This window comes from Mus musculus, chromosome 2, assembly GCF_000001635.26.
Source record: "Mus musculus strain C57BL/6J chromosome 2, GRCm38.p6 C57BL/6J".
Classification (NCBI taxonomy): domain Eukaryota; kingdom Metazoa; phylum Chordata; class Mammalia; order Rodentia; family Muridae; genus Mus; species Mus musculus.
Window position 1 is genome coordinate 68566224 of NC_000068.7, and position 22559 is coordinate 68588782.

Here is a 22559-nt window from a genome sequence, read left to right on the forward strand (position 1 = left end):
CAAAGGGCATGGCTGGGGAAGTGACCCAAGCCCTTGGAGAAGCCTAGAAGATCGTGAGTTGGATCCCAGACATTGGACAGTTGGAGTTTAATTTTTGCTTTTGATTGTGACTGTACCCTGATATTTTTCCCTCTTGAAGGAGGAAAATATTTTAGTGAAGTCCGCAGTTAAGAGACTTAATTGTAAAGACTTTGGATTTTAAGAGAGATTGAAATTGTAATAATTTGTAAAGACTGTGGGACTTTTAAAGTTATTTAAGATCTTGGCTAGTTTTGTGTCAACTTGACACAGCTGGAGTTATCACAGAGAAACGAGCTTCAGTTGAGGAAATGCCTCCATGAGATCCAGCTGTAAGGCATTTTCTCAATAAGTGATCAAGGGGGAAAGGCCCCTTGTGGGTGGAACCATCTCTGGGCTGGTAATCTTGTTTCTATAAGAGAGCAGGCTGAGCAAGCCAGGGGAAGCAAGACAGTAAGGAACATCCCTCCATGGTCTCTGCATCAGCTCCTGCTTCCTGACCTGCTTGAGTTCCAGTCCTGACTTCCTTGGTGATGAACAGCAATGTGGAAGCGTAAGCCTAATAAACCCTTTCCTCCTCAACTTTCTTCTTGGTCATGATGTTTGTGCAGGAATAGAAACCCTGACTAAGACACCTACCATAAAGGGCACCTATCTTTCTGACCATTGGACGTTAGAAGGTTTGGGAGCTGCCTAGGTTACTATACTTCTAGAAGTAAATGCTAGTCTGAAAAATTAAGTGATTAAACATTCAAAGCATTTTCTTTTTTTAATTGAAAAGGTCACAAGCGATCACATTTAAAAGGAACTTGAGTCTGAGAGGCAGGCTCTGCCTTGAAGGTGATTAGAAGGGCTTGTCCCACAGAGATGGAAAGTGGAGCATTGCAGGCAGGACAACAGGATGATGCTGATCAAGGAGAATCTCATTCCGAAATTCTAAGGCTGAAAGAATTTCCCAAGTGAGGAGTTAAAGAGGGCAGGAGCTGGTTAGCAACTCCACAGGATTCCATCAGATTCCCTGTCACTGGCTAACAAGAAGTTTGGGAGTCCTCAGAATATGCAACTCAGAAAAGAGCAGCAGGCTTCCTCTGCCCCCAGCCCTCATGATGCTCACAATGGTCTCTCAGTTTAAAGAGTCGCTCATTCACACACATTTTCTTTTGTTAGGAGAAAAGGATTTTTTTAGAAATTAAATGCACACATTAAGATGCACACGTTAAACACTAATGTGTATGAATGGCACTAATAACAGAGAAAGCCGGAAATTTTCACTCTTAGGAGTCTACAGGTACCTGCCAAACTTGTGTTCATACCAATGTTTTTCCTTGATTAATTGAAACATAATTCTGTCATTTCCCCTCCCTTTCTTCCTTTCTGCCCCTTCTGTTTTCCCCTCTAAATCTCAAGGCTTACTCTTCTTTATTGGTGTTACATATACAAATAAATGAAAAATTATAGAACTACAAGCTTTTGCGTCTATTCAATATTGTCTGCACACCAATGTTTCTAGGGCTGACCACTTGTAATTGTATATCTGTCTCAGAGTTTCTCTTGCTGCCATGAGACACCATGACCAAAGAGCAAGTTAGGCTTACACTTCCATAATGCAGTGCATCATAGAAGGAAGTCGGAACAGGAACTCTAACAGGGCAGGAACCTGGAGGCAGGAGCTGGTGCAGAGGCCATGGAGGAGTGCATTTGGCTTGATCTCAGTGGTTTGCTAGGTCTGCTTTCTTAACGAACCCAGGATCACTAGCCAGGCGATGGCAGCACCCACAATGGGCTGGCCCCTCCCCATCAATTACTAACCAAGAAATGCCTTACAGTTGGACCTTATAGAGACCTTTTTCTCAATTGAGACGCCCTCCTTTCAGGTAACACTAGCTTGTGTTAGTGATGTAAGATTAGCTAGCACAATAACCAATCACAAGGCTCATCCCTAGGAAGACTAGTTTTCCTTCTCTCCGCAGTTGTTAATTGCTTGTAGCTCTTCACTAAAACATAAACTTGACAGTAAACAAATCTGTAGCATGTCTTCAAACTCACTGAGACTAAACAACTCATTACCGAATGATGAATGGGTCACAGAAGAAACCAAGAAAAACGTATTTCCTGTAACTAAAAACGCAATTCAAGAAAACGTCTTTAACTGCCCCTAGAACTACACGGAGGGCCTCATTTAAGGGAATATAAGTGGCCTCTCAAGCTCCCCCCCCCCATATTCAGATTCTACACATGCGCAGTAAGCACCTTCCTGGCTGGCACACAGGACAGCCCTCCAAGTTGAATGTGCGCCCGCACCTGGCACGAGCCTGGGTACCGGCTAGTTTGTGTTTACCAGCGTTGCTTGGCTACCGCGTTGCCAACTGCTCCTGCAGTTGACAGTTCCTGTATCCACACGGAACTTTCCTGCTATATGACCTTGTGGCGAGACTTGGCTCTGGGTTTTCTTCGATATCAAAATCTTTAGGCGCTGGCTTACTATAAGCTTCCATTCTGGGTTTAGGGGGCCCTTTTTTACCATAGTCTTTTTTGGGTTGGGGATGTGAGAGAAGCTTAACGGGAGGGGAGGGAAGGAACCTTCGAAGCAGACATTTACCATGCAGATGCTCTTCCACAAAAAACAAAGGACCCCCCTGGGCTTCTGTGATGGCCTGCATAATACCTTTGTGGGATTTGGGAGCAAGGATGAGAGAGGGTGCCGACCGCCCAAATATCATGCCAGCTATGCACCTTATTATCCAATCCACAAGGCCGCAAGCACGGGTGACGTAGCCACAGTAAAGAGCTTTATTGAACGGGGAGTTTTTGCCATGGAGCAAACAGATTGGAAGTACAGGTAATGGTGGGGTTGGAGCTGTGAGAGAGAGTGGGCAGGTACCTTGGAGGGAGGCACAGGAAGTGGGAAGTAGGCTAACTTCCTGTCTGAGGTGAGAAAAGAGAAGCATGTGCCAGTAATCTTAGGATAGACAATTGGGAAAGGTGTAACACCCAACTGGTCCTCATTAGCTGCGAAATGGCGAAATGAATCAAGATCAGTGCTTCCAGTCCCCCACAGTTCTCCTTTTAGAGTGCTTACTGGCCTCTTCAAGGGTTTCAACAAAAATACAGCTTTAGTGTAGCCATTGCAAAAAGCATGTCACACTTATCATGGAAAGATGCAGGAGAGAAATTTCTAGTATGTGTCAACTTCCCATCTAAAAGGAGTTTTTTTGGTTTGTTTGTTTGTTTGTTTTTGTTTTTAATTGAAGGTTGGTACTTCATTGCCAGTGTATACCCATGTATTCACATGAATGCAGGAACAGACATTTCCTACTGAGAGAATTTACAAGGAGATTTTAAATGCACGGACAGCTTTGTGTTCCCGTATTTATGTTTTCGCTTATCTCATCCTCTTTAGTTACAGGTGCCAAGTTCACTTCATAGCTTTCTGTACTTACTGCCTCCTCCCTCGCTAGTTTAAACACTCCTAAAGGGTTACCAGTGTCTTCCTTGTAAGCCAGGCATGCTCACAAGATTGACAGTGAGTTCTGGTTTTTCCAGAAGTCACTGTTAATCCAGTGATTTCTGTCACACAGTAGGGCAACTTCCGTCACACAGTAGGGCTCATTGGCACCTTTGGCAGTTTTCAAATCACTAAGCTCACCTTGGCTTTTCAGTGATGTCCTGCCTTCAGGCCACCACTGTTTCCCAGCCCTTCCTGGGCAGATGCCTGGATTCCCATTGTTCTGTGGCTTCGATTGCTTCAGTTTTCTCTGCATTGATACCCTAAGAGGAGCAGGTCCCATGAGAACTGCCCAGCTCACACTTTTCTTCCATCCTCAGGGCTGTGGCCTCTGAAGCTGGATGCTCCTTTCCACCATTCAGAAGGCTCACAGCAGAGCGCCAGGACACCGGCTCCATGCTGGTCAGTAGGTAGAATCTATATTCTAATCTACAGAAACAGCTCACATTTGAGGAATGCTGTCACCAGTGAAATTGCTCTTTGTAATAAGAGGCAATGCAGCATCTTTTCTTCAGGAGAAAATTAAGACTTAAAATGCAGAGTCATTAAGTGCTACTTGGTGATTATAATGGCACGCGAGTAAGCCTTAAGAAAATGCTTTTGAAATTCATAAAAATCCCTTTTGTGCTCACAGGACTGCTCTGCATTTTGCCTGTGTCTATGGCCATCCAGAGGTGGTGACTCTCCTGGTGGACAGCAGCTGTGAGATTAGTCCAAAGGACATTAAAGATGCCACCCCTCTAATTAAGGTATACTTTAGCCATCAGCTTCAGATGATATGAATTTGAAATACATCATTAGATGAAAAGATGCAGCTAGGCGATTTTAAAAGGCAACTAAATACTGAAGCCTGTGGAACGCCGATCTTGATGTCTTTAACCATTTCTGTGTTGGCATCACTTCCATAGGCCTCCCAGTGCAGACAAACGGAATGCCTTGATATTCTCTTGAAGCATGGTGCTGACCCAAACATTATGGACTGTAGCGAGAACACTGCTCTGCATTACGCTGTCTACAACGGGGACATCAAAACTGCCACTAAGCTGCTGGAATACAAGGCAAACATTGAAGCAATAAATGAGGTATGCACGGCCCAGTTTTAACTATTGGAACGGGCAGATTTTTAATGGCCATGTGTATGGAGAGTCAATCTTCTGTGTTTCCTTGGGTGGAAATGTTTTGAAATGACTCAATCACGGAAGATGCAACTGTAAATAGCGGCACTTTGAACGAAAGGGTACATGGTGCAGCTTTCTTGAATGTATTTCTGACAAAATATTTGTCAAAACAATGAATTTGCGAAGGCTCTGATTTGCCTGTTTTCAAGTCTTACAAAAGCTTTCTCTTGACTAGTTGAAAATGGCAACCAAAAGAAAACATTTGCCTTTGACATCAAATTTACTTTGAAGGAGAAGGAAATGTTTTATAACAACCGGACATCTGGATGCTCAGACAAGTTCTGCCATGTGATCAAGCTATGAGCGATAAAGCCAAAGGAGGAGAGAGGGAAGGGGAAGTTGATAAGAAATACTCATACAAAGACAACTGGGAAAAAGATAATTGAGGGAAAGCATGGGTTTTCTTTTCAAGATTTATTTATTTATTTATTTATTTATTTATTTATTTATTTAGTGTATATGAGGACACTGTAGCTGTACAGATGGTTATGAGCCTTCATGTGGTTGCTGGGAATTGAATTTAGGACCTCTGGTTGCTCTGGTCAATCCCACTCACTCAGACCCAAGAATTTATTTATTAATATAAATAAGTACACTGTGGCTGTATTCAGACACACCAGAAGAGGGCGTCAGATCTCATTACAGATGGTTGTGAGCCACCATGTCATGGAATTTGAACTCAGGACCTTTGGAAGAGCAGTCAGTGCTCTTACCCGCCAAGCCATCTAAACCAGCCCCCTTGAGTTGTTTTTTTTTTTTTTAAACAACTTACTTTATGTATATTTATTCTGTGCTCTACAGCTTGGTGATAATAATTCCTAATTAGAGAACGTGACGAGTTTACAAGCATGCTTAGAGGTGAACTTTAGTAGTACTCTGAAGAAATCAGACTCTCATTGAATCGCTGGCAATTGCACAGAAAACAAGAAGGGGAAAAAATAAATGATTCACCATGAAATGACCCTTGTCAGGCAGAAATTGCCACTTGGGTAAGAGCCTGAATTCTGCTCTCAAATCTACGATGCTTTGATGGGGCTTGGGAGAGTTTTAGACTGCGTTTTCATATAATCAAGTTTTATTTTGAATTCTCTACTGCTGCTTCTGCCCCTACTTTGCAAATAAAATGGAGTTTTCAACAAAGATGGTGTTTTTCTCTTCTGGCTGAATCCTGAAATAATCCTGAAATAATCCTGGTCTACCTGTGAGAGACACGTTGGAAATGATGCCTGCCTGCTTCTCCATGCAGAAGGAAGAACTAAAATTGGGAAGCACAATGACTAGGCGAGGGTCTTCAAAACAAACAAATGTCTAGACGTCACCTGGAATCAGCACAAGTATTTAAACATGTTTCCTTTAGAATTTGAGATCCTAGAAAATAATTTTACCTTTTTTTCCACACAAAATGTAAACTATATCCACAATAAAGTGTTTTATTTTTTAATTTAATTTTTTTGTTATTTTTAGGACTAAGAACTCAGTAGAGTCCATAGATATAAATGGTGTCCTTGAGGGCTGAATCTACAGGAAAGCCTTATTTCTGTGCCCCTCCCCCCCTTTTCAATTAAAAAAAAAATTGTGGATGGGTGTTTTGCCTGCATACATGCAAGTATACAACATGCATGCAGTGCCCACACAGGCCAAAAGAGGGCGTCGGATTTGCCTGAAACGAATTACAGATGGCTGTGAGACACCTTGTGGCTGCTGGAACTGGGACACAGGTCCTTTAGAAGAGCAGACAGTGCTCTTAATAGTGGAGCCACGTCTCCATCCCTTGGACATTCATTTTTGTTTTGTCTTTTTTGATTTTCTGTGTAAAATCCCTGACTGTCCTGGACTCACTTTGTAGATTAGGCTGGCCTTGAACTCATTCCTCCTGACTCTGCTTCCAGAATGCTGAGACTGAAGGCATGTACCACCAAACCCAGCCCAAGGAGATTCTTAAAGAAATGTGGGCTTCAAGCTGCTCTTAAGTGAACAAGTCTAGAATGCTTTGAGCTCCTTTTATTGTCTGCTGCCTGTAGGTGTCCCTGTTATCTGAGGCCCACAAGTGCTCAAGTTTGCTACAAACCCCTTCAAATTACCAGACAGCACCTACTTAGCCTAAGTGTGTGTTTGGAACAACAGTTGCTTAATGGTGTCTTGTGATAAAGATTTTAAACTTTCAAAACAATTTATAGGGATATGGTCATCTCCTCTTACTCCCTTAGCAACGGATTGAACTTTAAGCATTCAAAGTTGTCATTTTAAAGCTGTTTCTTTATCTCTGTCTCAGAGATATTCACATTGAAATGCCTGCATGTACTATTAGGTTAATTGTAGTTAACTCTAAAAGATTATGACAATTGCCAACAAAATTGTACCTTTTTATACAGATAAAGTGACCTAGTGGCTTTCTTTATCATAAAAGTAATAGGTATAGATCACTGTTAGAGTTATTATTGATAAAACTGTTGCATTTTTACTCCTGGCTTATCTTATGGTTTGCTTAAAAACAGCTTAAAGTAGTAATTAAAATGAAACCAGAATAAAAATAGATTAAAAATTACATAGGCACAAGCCACCGTGTCATAGATCCTGGAATTGTAACACTTAGGGGACTGATGGAGAGAACCATGAGTCCAAGATGCTAGCCTGGGCTACATAGTGTAATTCTGTCTCAAAAAAACAAAAACAAAAAACAAAAAACAAAAAGCCAACTTCAAAAAAACCCAAAAGTAGTTGTGCTTCATAGTTATAAGATCATCATCATCACCACCACCACCACCATCATCATCATCATCACCACCACCACCATCATCATCACCAACACCACCATCATCATCACCAACACCATCACCACCCTTATCATCATGTTGTGACCGAGTCTCCCTACTACATAGTTCTGGCTGTGCTGGAACTCACTGTATAGATGAGGCTGACCTTGATCTCACAGAGATCTTTGTGCTCTGCTTCCCAAGTGCTGGCACTTACGGTATGCATCACCACACACCTAGGGCCTGAAATTATTATTACAATTGGGAATGGAATTTCCTATCAAGCTCTCTAACAGTTAAATAAGACTCTTGTTTTAGAATAAGGAAAATCAAAATTCTTTTGAAGCCCGTTCATTTAAGTGAGGGCCCACTTTCCTAAGTGACTGACAGGGAATGGGACGCTGGTGTTGGTGTCCCAGGCTCTGGCCCCACAGGTAAAAGGGAATGAACAAGTTTCCTCTAACTGCAGGAAAACTCTGCCCCATCTCAAAGCTCTCAACACTGTCCCTTAAGTGCTAACGTCTACCATTAAAGGCAGTTTTAAAAGAACCATAGAAATTATGCAGAATAAGAGAATATTTTTTCTGGTAGGGGGCCTGTATTTCAATTTTGTCATGTGCTCAGACAGGTGGCCCATGGGACACCTGGAAAAGAGGTCTTTCTTCATAACTTAGGTAGGAATACAACCTAGACAGAGGAATTTAGTTCCTTTGCCAGCAACAATAAAGTTTTGACTTGTGGCTTTTGCTATGGATTGTTGAAATAAAGACAGAGAATCAAGAAGCTTTTGCTTAGATGGCAGCTATCACATGACCACAACACACCATGGTGCATGTTTTGACAGAAGCAAAGCCTGTGGCAGCAGGAAGGGTTTGCGTGGATTTGGGAATGGATCTATGTGGTCACTCTGGGTGGGAGGATTTCGCGGAAAGGGAGCCGCATACATGGAAGTCAGTGAACTGAGGAAGAAACGGCCAGTCATTTCTCATCGGTGTTCATGATTTTGTGCTCAAGGATTTATTAATTTTCAGTTCATGATTGATTTTTATTTGGACAGAACAAGATCACACCGCTTTTGCTTGCTCTGAAACAAAACAAGGAGAAGATGGCAGAATTCTTAATCAACAATGGAGCAAATGAAAAGACATGTGATTTTCTGGGAAGGTAAAAAATGAATCCTTGTACTTTAATAAAGTTAATGAGTTTGATGATGTAAATATCACCCAAGGCATGATGTTCAATTAATAGGAAGAAGTTGCCTTTTACTTACTGAGATAACATTAACCTAGACCACCAGTTTGGTACAAAAATACTCATTCACTATGAACAACACAAAGAAAACATACTAGAGTCTATATTTCCTGATGATATAAAAAGGTTTTGATCGATTGTATTGCAACTTATCATCACATAGCTTATTTAGATAGATGGGATTTGTCTTTTATTTGTTTTTAAGATCTTAACCTAAATGTTTGAGTCGCCGTGTGACTTTTAGTGTCTTTACAGTATTTGTCAGCTTTGCTTCCTATATGCTGCTTCTTCTCAAAAACGAAAATTTGCTAGATGGCAGTTTGCATCAAGTTTCTTGTCAAACTATTATTGGGTCATCCCTCAGTGACTATGAATATCTTTTACCTCCTGGTACTCTCCTTTTTTCACTTTCCCCTCTTTATTTTGAAACGTTATCATTTTGGTCAAAAGAATGAAAAGCTGCATTTATTGAAGACATTTGGATGAGTAAAAAGCATAGCTGGGTGATACCGAGAAACCTCAATATTCACACAAAACCGAGCCTATTCCAGCTTTCTTACTTCCTGATTGGATGACCTTAGAAACTTTGCACATTGCTAGGTTTATTTCCTGATTCCAAAGCAGGGTTATGCCAGTACCTCTTCTATATTATGCCCTGTTTGGCTCCAGTACAAGATCATCTCCTACATCGGTACTGCTATTTTTATTTAAATGATTTATTTTGTAATTATATTATTATGTTAATCATGAAAATAGGCTTTTCTTTTCTGATTTTCAGTTCATTATGAATTATAATATACAAGACTAAGGAAAAAATGACTAATTCTTTACTTAAATATTCACCTACTTTGATAAATAGTTTCGGTATTTGTGAAAGGACATTGAATGATAAATTCTACTCCGTGATACCTAAGTGGGAAAGTGGGCTTTCTGTTTATTTTCTCCTCTTAGTCCTGGAGATGCTTTACAGAAGGATTCTTTGAGCTGCCAAGATGTTTATGTCTGTTAGTAAATGGTCAATTATTTTTTTTTTAATTTTTTATTAGGTATTTTCCTCATTTACATTTCCAATGCTATCCCAAAAGTCCCCCATACCCTCCCCCCCCCTACTCCCCTACCCACCCACTCCTACTTTTTGGCCCTGGCATTCCCCCCTCTACTGGGGCATATAAAGTTTGCATGTCCAATGGGCCTCTCTTTCCAGTGATGGCCAACTAGGCCATCTTTTGATACATATGCAGCTAGAGACAAGAGCTCCGGGGTACTGGTTAGTTCATATTGTTGTTCCACCTATAGGGTTGCAGATCCCTTTAGCTCCTTGGATACTTTCTCTGGCTCCTCCATTGGGGGCCCTGTGATCCATCCAATAGCTGACTGTGAGCATCCACTTCTGTGTTTGCTAGGCCCGGCATAGTCTCACAAGAGACAGCTATATCTGGGTCCTTTCAGCAAAATCTTGCTAGTGTATGCAATGGTGTCTGCGTTTGGAGGCTGATTATGGGATGGGTCCCCGGATAAGGCAGTCTCTAGATGGTCCATCCTTTTGTCTCAGCTCCAAACTTTGTCTCTGTAACTCCTTCCATGGTCAATTCTATATACATAGGCAATAGTGTGGTAAAGTGTATGCACCGAGAGGCTTGACAACCTTACTAAGGTAACTAACAGCAAGGCTCTATCTCTGCTCTTTTAGAAGCAGCCTTATGTATGCTGTAAGGTGTGGGTCAGAACTCATCATCAAGCTGCTTCTGCAAAGAGACATTGATACCTTTAAGCAAGATGTCTTTGGATGGACAGCCAAGCGTTACGCCGTCGAGAGTAAAAGCAAGGTGTAAGTCTTCCCGTTTCCTTGTTAATTAACACGAAATGGAGACGCAGCGTGTTTACAAGTACCACATCTTATGTATTCAGTTTACCTTGTTTTGGAATGGTGGTGACATAGTCCACCCCAGAAACTAATCAAAGCTGTAGATGAATTAGAAGTGGCAATAGATGCAGGATCTTTTATCTTAGGATTTTTATTTTGGCTGTGTGTGTATAGTGGAGCGGGGGTGGGGTGGGGTGGTGGATGCTGACAATTTAACCTGGGACTTCACATGAACTAGGCAAATATTTTATCCAAAGATTATATTACCTTCTCTTTGGTTAGGACTTTTTAAACTCTGTAGATGAAGAAAGTTTGTAAAATTTCAGTCTTGAGAGTGTATGATGATGCTCACCAAAAGAAACCTGGGGTTGAGCCATGTGGAGCTATGCTCAACATTCTTTGAAGGAAATGCACACATACTCAGGTCCTCCAAGTCCCAGAACTCCATGAGCATCCAACTTTCAAAGCATGCTAGTCATTTCTGCCAGGCCTATGTGATCTCTGTAACTAGGCATTATTATTTGGAAATGTCCTTCTAACTCCCACTGTTACTTTTGCCACATAGTTTGTCCCCATCATTTACTTCTACGTGGATAGGACCAATGGGACATTTGGTGTCCCTGAGCACTCTAGAGAGACTAGAATGTGTCAGGGGGTGTGGGAAATATTGGGCACATGTTGATACCAAGAAACCTGAATGAACTGAGGGTCATGAGGATATTTGGAAACCCAGGAGTACTTGGACACCTGAGTGGATTGGGAATTTAAGGAACCTGGAGGCATCTGGGGTTATGAGGTCACCAGAGGTCCTTGAGAGTCTGGGAGCATTGGGTAATCTGGAGGTTTGGTAGACTGAAAGGCCTGGAGTCGTCAAGATTTTGGGTGCCATTGGGTGGGACATGGAAGGACAGGGACATGATGTTGCATTGTAAATCCCAAGAAGTCACTTGACATTTTCATATTGACATCAAGTCCATTCTAGCATTTTGCTAGCCCAGGAATCTTAGGACTTTTATCTTTACCATCCAAGCATTTTGCATTTTTAGTCCAAAGGTAACCTATACACTTGTGGTACAAATAACTTCATGTTGTTGTTAACTAAATCTGTTTAGATCTTGAAATGTTAAGTGGATGATTTTCTTTGTACTGTGTGGCAGAGAATAGAATAGAGTAGAGTAGAGTAGAGTAGAGTAGAGTAGAGTAGAGTAGAGTAGAGTAGAATAGAATAGAATAGAATAGAATAGAATAGAATAGAATAGAATAGAATAGAATAGAATAGAATAGAAAACTAATAACAAAAGTGGGCCTTAATATTTTTTGGTAACTTCAATGTAAGAATATCAGATCTTGCAAGGAAACACATGTGGAATGTTATTTTGAGAGTCTAATATAGTTCAGCCATAACAAACAACCGACCTCTTGGCTTTTCTATTTGTCATACATACTTATCTTATTAAATCATACCAGCCTGGTATATTAAAGCAGTAAAGTCATTTTTAAGAGAAGACATCAAACCTAAGAGAAACAATATGTCCAAGAACAAACAATTATTGGCTAGAAATGTAGGATTTCCTGAGTTCAGGACACTTTCCATTATGCTGAGAAAACTTAGTTCATGTATGGAGTTGGCTTGCTTTGATTCATGATCCTTATACCCTTCCTTGGCTAGTTATAAGCTTAATACAACACAGAGTGCACATGCTTGTAGCATGTGTTTAAAAGTCCTAGAAGTGTCATGGGTAGTGCCTGCAATACTGATTCAAGTATAAAGGGATAGGCGAGGGATTTCATATCAACACGGAACAGGAAATTGATTAGCCTTTCTTTGGGTACATTACAGTAGGAAACTACTTATTGACTACGATGAAGAGGAACTGAGACAACGGTGTACAGGTAAGACTTCTGACAGTGAACTTCTCTTGGTTTCCCAACTGGAAAAAAGAGGGAAGAAAGTTTGAAATTAAATATAAATTGAGTCGTTTTTTTTCCCCTAATTTGTTTTCTAAGGTCCTAGAGATAGAAATCTTTTTAAAAAAAAAAAGGTTTATTAATTATATGTATATGAGTACACTGTAGCTATCTTCAGACACATCAGAAGAAGGCATCAGATCCCCATTACAGATGGTTGTGAGCCACCATATGGTTGCTGGGAATTGAACTCAGGATCTCTGGAAGAGCAGTCAGTGCTCTTAACCACTGAGCCATCTCTCCAGCCTGAGATAAGAGTCTTTTAAGAAATAAATTATATAATTTTTTAATCCAAAAAATCTTAACTAAAATTAGTTTTACTTTTCTTTTGAAATTTGTCTATGAGTATATAGAAATAAAAATATTTAAAATTCGCATTTATTAAGGGAATATGTTCATATATGCTGTAATGTTCTCTAGCTAGCATTGAAATGTATTCATGATCAACTCTTCCTCATGGAGATGATCGGTTTTTTCCATTCACCATCATCTTTGCACTGACATGTGCACACTGCTGGTGTTACTTACATTCACTAGGAACAAAATCACACTTGTAAATCATAATTGTATACCTACCCAGCATGAAAGCATACAGAAATGCTAGTGGAGGAGGGTAAGTGCCTGCAGGAGGAGGACTCCACGGGATAGCGAGGGTGAAGAGAAAGGAGATATGAGTAGTGTATTGTGAATGTCAGGACCAAGCTCATTATACCATATATTAACACAGAAACGAATAAAATGTCTGTTATTTTCTACTAGTGTAGTTCTGTCCTTGTCCCTAGTTTGAGAGCAAAGTTCCATCAGCCTCAAAGAGCTATGCTCAGCCACCCATCCCCACGGGAATATTAACATTTCCAATACTGTGAAAGCCAGAGAAATGTTCAGTCAATGTACACTTTGGGAAGAGGAACACATAAGGAAATATCAAGCTCATCTTCAGGGTCCTGTCACAGATTTAGGGATAAGGAATGCCAGAATTGAGGCTAGCTGAAGATGTTGCATAATTCAGAAGTCAGGGTCAAGGTGTGTCTGAATGGACATTGGTTCTGCTCTACAAAGTGATCGGAAGAGAACCCTTGTAATTTGAGGGGACAAGCTGCTTTCTAGCACATGACTCTTCTGCCCCAAGGACAGCCCTGCCATCTAACGGGCCTTTCTCGGGGAATAGGTTTATTATCCAACGTTCTCTTGTCACTGGGGGAAAGGCTTCACAGAATAAGTAGGACTCTTTGGGCACCATTTGGGAGCCTTGCGTGGAAGACTGTAGAAGCTGATTATAAGTTGGCTCAGTTACTCTTTGTGAGTTCAGCCTGAAGGGGAATGGTATAGATTGTGCCTCATTTGTTTGTAGGAGGACAGTTCTTTGGTGTTCAATATGCCTGTGTGCCAAGGTTAGAAGGTTGTGCAACACACAGGCCACAGGTTTCAGATGGAGAGGTGCTGGGGCCCTTTCACATTCTCAGTTATACTGCAGGCCCAAGCCCATTGTTGGTACTTATTAGCATGGTTTCTAAACGCCTACGGGATCCTATGAGTTAGCAAAATTAAAATACTTGATAAGAACTACTGGCATGAGAATTCTGCTCATTGCTGAGCCTTTGCCGTCCACGTGGACTGATTACATCTCCTTTTGCTTTCTAGAGACTATCAGGAGAGATGCTTGCATAATGGTAATTACTTTTATAATAGCGTTGAATTACTAAACAGGTACTGTGTAATTTACTTAACACTTAACAATCACCTGTTTCAAAGCCCATCCTGCCGACCAGGGAAGTGAAAGATTCTCCTCAGAGTGAAGCCCTGGAAAAGACAGAGGCGAGACCATCCAAGTCAGGTAAAATTCACAGTTTTAAGTTCCTTTGAAAAGAAGTAGGTGAAATATTAATGGCCTGGGCTGTCCATCCACTTTGCTACCCACCAACAAAGAGATGGTGTAAGTTGTCATAGACAGCAAAATGATTATTCCAGACATCAGTATTTCAGTAAAAGGCCTTTATTAGCCATGTAGTAAGTGCTGGAAAAAAAAGGAGTTTTGACTTAACTTTAAAATACATCGAATTTACCAGGTTGGAATCTAGGTCCTTTATAGACATTTAAGGAGGTTAGACATGAGATTCGTTAGATTTTTTCCCAGTGTTTCAAACTGCCCTCCATGTGGTTCAGATGAAAACAAAGCCCAGTGACAATCATGTGCATCTAGCCCAGTGTGAAGCATCACTTTCCATGTTAGAGTGAAAGAAATAAAGTAGAAGAGAAAGACAAATTCTTGAGATGCAAGTTCTGTGATTATTCCCATGATATCCCAAGTTTTGGGCGGTCAGGCAGGTGTTTACTCAAACCTAGAGTTTGTGGGTTAGCCTTGATACATAGCAAGAACCCGCTAGTATAAACAGAAAAAAAAATCCATGCTAATTCTACCAGGATAGGAGACCTTCTGTTTCTGATTCCAGGTACTTACTAGCTAACTCGGTGACCTCATCAGCTATGCATCTGATCATAGAATGTGGCATTATATAATTGATTACAATACATAAAGTCAAATTCATATACTTCCCGTTGTCATGTTTATGGTTGCATCTTTGTTTCTTTCTTTAGTCAGTTTTAATGACTTAACCATTTCCTGGGGTGTGCTACGGTTAGTTCACCTCATCAGGTTCCCCTCCCTCCCTCCCTCCCTCCCTCCCTCCCTCCCTCCCTCCCTCCCTCCCTCCCTCTCATCACCACTCCCTTTTCTCTTTTCTGGAGTTGAGTTAAATTCAGGCTCATTCACATGCTAAGGGTACAGTACCTGAGCTACCCTTTAGTGAACCCGAGAAACAGAAGATGCAATAAAGGGCCTGAAAATGAATTCTTTCCACACTGTGGAGTAAAATGCACCCCGCCATAAAGCTGCCAATGAAAATGGCTTACTTGGCTTGTGTCTGTTCCCTCACTGCGGCTTGTGTGTGTTCCCTCATCTCTCATCTTACAGTCTGTAAAAATTTCATATCGTTCATTTGTATGTACACACGTACACACACACATACACACACACACACACACACAAACATATATGGCACATCCGTGAAGACCAGAGGACAGTGGACAGGATAATCGATCAACTATCCCCTTCCCATATGTTAGATTCAGGGATCCAACTCAGGACTTCAGGCTTTGTAGCAGCACCTTTACCCATTGAGCTGGGTTGTGTGGGCAGCACAAGTGTTTAACAGTAACGACAAAGTTTGAGTTCTTCTAGAAATCACACTTGTTCACTTTTTAACAAAACTCATTCTGCAGCAGAAGTAGATAAATTTGTATCAACTGTTTCTGGAAGCGTCACCTCAGTCTGGGTCAGCTTCATGCTCACTTGGTTATTTCTGTTCTCCGTTAACTCCCCCGGCTCTAATTACTCTTCTGAATGCCACATCCATCATCTTTCCACTTAGAGTTATAAATCACCTTTTAAAAAATGAAGACAACACGCTTTAGAACATTCGTAGCCAAGGTTGTTCCAAGATGTATGAGCTTCCATCATTTCAGTGTAGGGCCGGCTATGCCAGACTCTGCATCCTTAGCCTTCTCTTCTGGACCACTTCTGCAGCATCACTGGGCATCTGCTGATGACCTCATCAAGCAGCTTTATGTTGCTGACTGATGTTCAGCTCACATAGGACTTTCCCTTGGTCCCTGCCTTTCATGCTCTGATCCTCACTATGTCTGCCCAAACAGACATAAGAATGAAGTCTGGTAGTACTGCTGGGTGGAGGAAAGGCACCAGTAAGTATACCCTGTGATGTTTCTGAACAGAGACAAAATGGAATGGCATGTATGTGTGCAGATGCCATGAGGAAAACCACCAGTTTGTATATGAATTTTTTAAATGGGGGAAAATGAGGGCTAGAAGGGTTGCTCAGTGATTAATAGCATCAGCTGCTCATGTAGAGGCCCTGGGTTCAGATTCCAGCATCCATAGGTTTGTTAATAACTCCTGTTTCAGGGAATTCCGTGTCCTCTCTTTACCTCCATGGGTACCAGGAATGTAGTTTCCACACAAGCAAATGCTTATACATATAAAAATAGATAAATTTAAAAAATTTTAGTGGAAAATGGGTAGAAGTTCTTACTCTTCCATTGGCTTACTTCCATTCTGCTGCTGTTCTTAACTGTGACCAGTTTTATGGCCAACCCTTGCGAAGTCCCAAAGAGCTGTCTGCACTCATCCAATGGGATGCAGAGTTGATTGTGTGTCCTTTTGCTTTCTAGAGACCACCGAAGAGGACACTTGCATAATGGTAATGACTTTTATAATAGCCTTGAGTTACTAAGTAGGTACTGTGTGACATATTGAGCTCTTAACAATCATCTATTTCAAAGCCCATACTGCCTACCACGGAAGTGAGAGATTCTCCTCAGAGTGATGAAGAGGATGACATAGTGGAAAAGGCAGAGGCGAGACCATCAAAGTCAGGTAAAATGGTTTAAGTTACTTTGAAAGGCAGTAGGTGAAATAGCAATGCCCCAGGCTATCCATCCCTAATGCTGCCCATCCACAAAGAGATGGTATAAGTTGTCATAGCCAGGACAAGTGGCATTTTTTGGCATCCATATTTCAGAAAAAGGCAACAATGAGCACACGTGAAATGGTTCATCTTAGATTTTTCTCTTTTCATGTCTCAAAACCTTAAATTTAACATTTTTGGATCTCTGTCTCTCATAGGCACTTACTGAGGGTAGTCATAACAACCAGTTAGATTTGCCCACAGTTTAAACTGCTGGAGGTAGCGGACTGAATGGGGAGAGAGGGTGATGAAGACTGTGTAAGGAATATGCCACAGTGAAACAAAACCACTTTTCTTTTTTTTTAAATTAATTAATTAATTAATTAATCAGATATTTTCTTTATATACATTTCAAATGCTATCCCAAAAGTTCCCTATACCCTCCCCCTGCCCTGCTCCCCTCCCCACCCACTCCCACTTCTTGGCCCTGGCATTCCCCTGTACTGGGGCATATAAAATTTGCAATACCAAGGGTCCTGTCTTCCCAGTGGTGGCTGACTAGGCCATCTTCTGCTACATATGCAGCTAGAGACATGAGCTCTGGGGGTACTGGTTAGTTAATATTGTTGTTCCACCTATAGGGTTGTAGACCCCTTCAGCTCCTTGGGTACTTTCTCTAGCTTCTCCATTGGGGGCCCTGTGTTCCATCCAATAGATGACAGTGAGCATCCACTTCTGTATTTGTCAGGCACTGGCATAGCCTCATATGAGACAGCTATAACAGGGTCCCTTCAGCAAAATCTTTCTGGCATGTGCAGTAATGTCTGGCAAAACCACTTTTCTTTATAACTTGAAAAAATACATTTGACATGTTTGGGGTGCAGCTGAGGTCTTGACTCCCGGGAAGCCAGGCAACTGGTTTCTTGAGCCTTGGTACATATGAGATATACAATGCCAATTCTTCATAAACTAGAGGAAAATCCATTTGAATTTGAATAGGAAAGCAAGTCATTTATTAATGATCTCAGTCATTGTCCAGATAATTCAGTGGTCATATCAGTTATGTATCTGAGCATAGAATATAATATACTATTGGGTATAGTGCTTAAATACAAATTTATTCCCTTCCAAGTTTCTTATTTATATTTACTTATATTGCTTTCTCTTTTCTTCATTCTTCCCTATTTTTCAATGAATTTCTAAAATCTCAACCACTCTGTGTGTGTATCCAATGCACTGTGAGCATGTTTACCTTCACCACGCTTCCTCACACCCCCCTCTTCCTGCCTGGCATCCTCCCAACTATCCCCAACAGTTGTCCTTTTAGTATTTTCATTTCCCCTTGCATCTTTTGTGGACCTGGGGCAAACTTATTCCCACTTGCGTGGTAAGCACACAATGAACTACTACTCCAAGTGTTCTTGATTGTCAATTGATCCTTGACTTGGGATGTCCCAGATCACTGAGCAGACCACTTCTGAACAGGTGGTCCTGAGTTCTTTAAGAAAGCAGCCTGATTATATTATTATTATTATTATTATATTTTCTTTATTTACATTTCAAATGTTATCCCCTCTCTCGGTTTCCCTCCCTCCCAGAAACCCCCTATCACATCCTCCCTCCCCCTGCTTCTTATGAGGGTGTTCCTCCATGCACCCACCTACTTCCACCTCTCCACCCTCAATTCCCTCCTAGGTTAGCCTACAGAAAGCAGCTCACTCCTAGATTCCAGCAGTGATCAACAGAGCCGTGTGTTTACAGTGCTTGTGCAGGAGATCTTCAGAAGTCCTTGCTAAATGACTAACTGCTGTCTTTATCCCTTGGATCTTGAGATCTCCAAAAGCTGTTATGAGAAGTCAGATGACAATGTGGATTAGGATGTGTGTTGATTATGTATCTCTCTCTCTCTCTCTCTCTCTCTCTCTTTTTACTTACTTACTGCACACTGTACAATACCTTGAAAAATAAGGCAAGCCTTTTATTCGTACTAAGAAATCCTAACACTAATTATGCTAAACTATTACAGATACAGCCATGGGTTGAACTAGTACAGTACATTTTAGCAAGTGTGTGGTTAGATAATTTTGTTGTTTAGAATCAGAGTGAACATCCACTAATATTATGCTTAGGTCAATCATTCTACATGACCTTTGGATGGAATTAAGAAGTGGGGAAAACAAAAACCAAAAACCAAAAACAAACAAAAAAAGAAAGAAAAAAAGAAAAAGAAAGCAGCCTGACCCATACCTAACCATGATAAAAGCAATCTACAGCAAACCAGTAGCCAACATCAAAGTAAATGGTGAGAAGCTGGAAGCAATCCCACTAAAATCAGGGACTAGACAAGGCTGTCCACTTTTTCCCTACCTATTCAACATAGTACTTGAAGTCCTAGCCAGAGCAATTTGACAACAAAAGGAGATCAAGGGGATACAAATTGGCAAGGAAGAAGTCAAAATATCACTTTTTGCAGATGATATGATAGTATATATAAGTGACCCTAAAAGTTCCACCAGAGAACTCCTAAACCTGATAAACAGCTTTGGTGAAGTAGCTGAATATAAAATTAACTCAAACAAGTCAATGGCCTTTCTCTACACAAAGAATAAACAGGCTGAGAAAGAAATTAGGGAAACAACGCCCTTCTAAATAGTCACAAATAACATAAAATATCTTGGCGTGACTCTAAGGAAGTGAAAGATCTGTATGATAAAAACTTCAAGTCTCTGAAGAAAGAAATTAAAGAAGATCTCAGAAGATGGAAAGATTTCCCATGCTCATGGATTGGCAGGATCAACATTGTAAAAATGGCTATCTTGCCAAAAGCAATCTACAGATTCAGTGCAATCCTCATCAAAATTCGAACTCAATTCTTCAACGAATTAGAAAGAGCAATCTGCAAATTCATCTGGAATAACAAAAAACCTAGGATAGCAAAAAACTCTTCTCAAGGATAAAAGTACCTCTGGTGGAATCACCATGCCTGGCCTAAAGCTTTACTATAGAGCAATTGTGATAAAAATTGCATGGTACTGGTATAGTGACAGACAAGTAGACCAGTGGAATAGAATTGAAGATCCAGAAATGAACCCACACACCTATGGTCACTTGATCTTCGACAAGGGAGCTAAAACCATCAAGTGGAAGAAAGACAGCATTTTCAACAAATGGTGCTGGCACAACTGGTTGTTAATATGTAGAAGAATGCAAATCGATCCATACCTATCTCCTTGTACTAAGGTCAAATCTAAGTGGATCAAGGAACTTCACATAAAACCAGAGACACTGAAACTTATAGAGGAGAAAGTGGGGAAAAGCCTTGAAGATATGGGCACAGGGGAAAAATTCCTGAATAGAACAGCAATGGCTTGTGCTGTAAGATCGAGAATTGACAAATGGGACCTCATGAAACTGCAAAGCTTCTGTAAGGCAAAAGACACCGTCAATAAGACAAAAAGGTAACCAACAGATTGGGAAAGAATCTTTACCTATCCTAAATGAGATAGGGGACTAATATCCAATATATATAAAGAACTCAAGAAGGTGGACTTCAGAAAATCAAATAACCCCATTAAAAAATGGGGCTCAGAGCTAAACAAAGAATTCTCACCTGAGGAATACCGAATGGCTGAGAAGCACCTGAAAAAATGTTCAACATCCTTAATCATCAGAGAAATGCAAATCAAAACAACCCTGAGATTCCACCTCACACCAGTCAGAATGGCTAAGATCAAAAATTCAGGTGACAGTAGATGCTGGCGAGGATGTGGAGAAAGAGGAACACTCCTCCATTGTTGGTGGGATTGCAAACTTGTACAACCACTCTGGAAATCAGTCTGGCAATTCCTCAGAAAATTGGACATAGTACTACAGGAGGATCCCGAAATACCTCTCCTGGGCATATATCCAGAAGATATCCCAACCGGTAAGAAGGGCACATGCTCCACTATGTTCATAGCAGCCTTATTTATAATAGCCAGAAGCTGGAAAGAACCCAGATGCCCCTCAACAGAGGAATGGATACAAAAATGTGGTACATTTACACAATGGAGTACTACTCAGCTATTAAAAAGAATGAATTTATGAAATTCCTAGGCAAATGGATGGACCTGGAGGGCATCATCCTGAGTGAGGTAACACAATCACAAATGATATGTACACACTGATAAGTGGATATTAGCCCAGAAACCTAGTATACCCGAGATATAAGATACAATTTGCAAAACACATGAAACTGAAGAAGAACGAAGACCAAAGTATGAACACTTTGCCCCTTCTTAGAAATCGAAATAATCACCCATGGAAGGAGTTACAGAGACAAAGTTTGGAGCTGAGACAAAAGGATGGACCATCTAGAAACTGCCATATCTGGGGATCCACCCCATAATCAGCTTCCAAACGCTGACACCACTGCATACACTAGCAAGATTTTGCTGAAAGGACCCAGATATAGCTGTCTCTTGTGAGACTAGGCAGGGGCCTACCAAACATATAAGTGGATGCTCACAGTCAGCTATTGGATGGATCACAGCGTCCCCAATGGAGGAGCTAGAGAAAGTACCCAAGGAGCTAAAGAGTTCTGCAACCCTGCAGGTGCAACAACATTATGAACTAACCAGTACCCCGGAGCTCTTGACTCTAGCTACATATGTATCAAAAGATGGCCTAGTTGGCCATCACTGGAAAGAGAGGCCCATTGGACACGCAAACTTTATATGCCCCAGTACAGGGGAACGCCAGGGCCAAAAAATGGAATGGATGGGTATGGGAGTGGGGGGGGGGTGTGGGGGACTTTTGGGATAGCATTGGAAATGTAATTGAGGAAAATATGTAATTAAAAAAAAAAAAGAAATAAAGCAGCCTGAGCAAGCCATGGATGGCAAGCAAGTGTGTAATGACTTACTCATTACTCATCCATGGCTCATCCATGGCTCATCTGTGACTTCTGCTTCAGTTCCTGTCATCAGGTGGCTGTCCTGAGCTCCTGTTTTGCCTCCATACTGACGGACTGTAACTATAAAGCTGGTGGTCACAGCCATATAATGTAACTAGAACTGCCTTCATCCAGGAAAAGGTTTATCCTACAAGGCTCTTTTTTCCTGAAACAGGCCTTATAATTTGAACGTAGATCTCCCGACACCACTTGGGAGTCTAGATCAGGAAACTAAATGCTGATTGTAAGTTGCCTGTTGCTTTTTTGTGACTTCAGCCAGAAATAGGAACCATGCAGGTTAGATGGCTCTTGTTTCTAGGTAATACTCTCTCTTTCATATGCTTGTGTGAAAAGGTTATCGAGTGGCCTAAAGCACAAGAAACAGATTTCAAAAAGAAGGTTTTACCCTGTTTTTAATGACATTGTAAGCCAAGCGAGGAGTGGTATTGTTTAGAAAAATGAATTTCTTAGTGCCTATTAGATATTGATCATTTACAACCAAAGTAAAAACGTGGAAATATAAGCATTAGAACTCTGCTGTTCACTGTGTCTTCATGAGTGCTGGCAACTTTCGCTTTGTGTTTAGACTGATCATATTTCCTGTTGCT

At 41.0% G+C, this 22559-nt stretch overlaps 1 protein-coding gene and 1 long non-coding RNA gene across 2 annotated transcripts in view; one reads left to right on the plus strand and one right to left on the minus strand.

Annotated features, from left to right (window-relative positions):
• Nucleotides 1–12374: 12374 nt before the first annotated feature.
• Nucleotides 12375–16116, minus strand: Gm36002 (predicted gene, 36002). The gene is made up of 3 exons (NR_168317.1): nucleotides 15979–16116; nucleotides 14279–14337; nucleotides 12375–12500 (listed from the first exon to the last, which is right to left on the minus strand). It is a non-coding gene; the product is annotated as a predicted gene, 36002 (long non-coding RNA).
• A 73-nt stretch (nucleotides 16117–16189) lies between these two features.
• The window catches only part of 4933409G03Rik (RIKEN cDNA 4933409G03 gene), a 34051-nt gene continuing 27681 nt past the window's right edge, over nucleotides 16190–22559 (plus strand). Inside the window, exons 1-3 of the mRNA NM_177651.3 lie at nucleotides 16190–16296; nucleotides 16783–16811; nucleotides 16894–16987. The gene's annotated coding sequence lies outside the window, so the exon portion shown is untranslated. The remainder of the gene's footprint in view (nucleotides 16297–16782; nucleotides 16812–16893; nucleotides 16988–22559) is intronic.